Source organism: Schistocerca serialis, chromosome 4 (genome assembly GCF_023864345.2).
Source record: "Schistocerca serialis cubense isolate TAMUIC-IGC-003099 chromosome 4, iqSchSeri2.2, whole genome shotgun sequence".
Lineage (NCBI taxonomy): Eukaryota > Metazoa > Arthropoda > Insecta > Orthoptera > Acrididae > Schistocerca > Schistocerca serialis.
This window is the reverse complement of record NC_064641.1, coordinates 141,389,384-141,391,445: the sequence shown is the minus strand read 5'-3', so window position 1 is coordinate 141,391,445 and position 2,062 is coordinate 141,389,384. Positions and strand designations below refer to the sequence as shown.

General features: G+C 42.9%; 1 non-coding gene across 1 annotated transcript; it reads right to left on the bottom strand.

Moving 5' to 3' along the window:
• Positions 1-443: 443 nt before the first annotated feature.
• Positions 444-517, bottom strand: Trnan-guu (transfer RNA asparagine (anticodon GUU)). The gene has a single exon. It is a non-coding gene; the product is annotated as a tRNA-Asn (tRNA).
• Positions 518-2,062: the final 1,545 nt, after the last annotated feature.

The window sequence follows — 2,062 nt, the reverse complement described above, 5'->3', positions numbered from 1 at the left end:
AGGAAATGCCGGTGAGTGGAAGAAGAAAAAGGAAAAGTAGGGAATACAAAAGTATTTGTTTTCTCCTATATGATATAGCTATCATTTTGCGTCGCTCGGCCAACAGCGGCCTACTGCAGACCGACACTTAAGAGACACCAAATACAAATCGACATCAAGAGACAGGCCCTGTCCTGTGGCACTCGCGACGTATACGCTGAAATTGAATGTAAAGAATACGTCTTTTGTAGTGGGCGTCGCTCTACTGCAGTGTCACACATGACGAATAAATAGGAAAACAGTAGAACGTCTGTGTAGGGCCATGTTTTTACCTACAGTGTCACTTGGCTGAATGTGTATAAGGCTCTGTGGCATCACTCAAACACAGCCAAATTGTCACACTAGCTGTGTATCTCTAACGAAGTTGACGTATGTCCTCACCTCGGTGCCGGTTAAAACGATTTCGCCCCCGGGTGGACTGGAACCACCAACCTTTCGGTTAACAGCCGAATGCGCTAGCCGATTGCGCCACGGAGGCCTTGACTTTGGCACACTTGCGCTCTGTATATCAACGCAATTCGTATACCTTCTGCAGGAATCTCGCAGAATGGTAGCATCTGCTTACGCCTCTTCACATGGATAACGTGCATGCACAATGTAGCGTTTTCATGAAAGCTAAATGGTAATGTTTCATGCAAAGTATTACACAGTCAATAGCAGGGATTTCTGTCAATAACTTCCTGTTTGCGTCGGCTAACGAGGAGCCAGTGAGACGAAATTTTTTCTGTGCTTGTTTATTTATGTGCTATAATGAACATTATTAATGTTATGTGAAATACGTGAACCTTAAACGTCTGTAAATCTTCACACCTGGGATATTCTTATTGTACAACATGTAATGTGAAATCTATCTCAGTGAGTGGGGCAAGATGTAAATGCAATTATCTGAACTGTAAAGCTATTGTTGTATTGTTGTACACGTAATAAATGAAACTGTCGATGAAGTAGTTTGGACGACGTTTTTCTAATGAAACGATAATTTGGTACTACGTCGGCAGATCGATTAGCTTGGTAGTGATACCACAGAACAAGATGCCAAAAATCGGGTTGTATCTTTCAATTAAGCTGATGCGCAGAGAGTGAGAGGTTGGAGCGAGGTATAAATATAGATGAACGCCGCCAAGTGAGGCGCATAAATGATGAAAGTAAGGGAAAAAGGTAGTTTATGAATGGTCACGATAATAATAAATAATAACGACGAAAAAATTTTAAATCTAGAGTTGGGTACAGGGTGGTGAGAATGTTGTGAAACTGGACAGAAAAATTGCGAAATGGGTTCGCATTGTAATGTGAAGATACAAACATTGTCTAAACAGAGACATTGTAACCATCAACGATGTTACATAGAAATCTTCGAGTGTTGTAGGTAAAAGCCAAACCAGAGTAAAAGAAGTAGCTGCGTCTCCGTTCTGTGGGACGACAATGAAAAATTGAGCACGAGGATATTGCCGCAAATGCGGCGAAGTGTTGGAAGAGGCGATTACGCTGTTACGGCTTGCGCCCGACGTTGTGCGTTAATGGATGAGGCGGAGTAGCCCTGCGCCTGTGGACGGAGCGCTCCATTCTGTGTTTTGTAATGCGCCAGAGCAGCCTAAGATGGCAGCACCGAAGCAAAATTCGTCGTTAAGTCTGCAGTCAGCGCCATCAACGAAAAGCGTTCCTGTGATGCGGCTAACATTACGAAACAGATTAAGTGCTGAGTACCAGATACAGATCCAGAGAATACATAGAACAAACGAAGAGACGATCGAATGTAGTCCGCGTACAAGCGCGTGCTGCTATTGTGAGGCAAACCGCTGCACATTTTTTATCCCGTCCAAAAATATATGTATGTAATACATAATGTGGAAATATTACGAAGCTCTAGATAGGTAGCAAAGCATATTCGGCTCACATTCGTGAATAATTTTGATTTTAATGACGTTCATTTCAGAGGACGCAGTGTAACACAGTGACAATAGTGGAAATAGTTGCAAACCGCAAATAGTGTTGCGGTCACAACTCAGTAGCGAGTACGAATTGC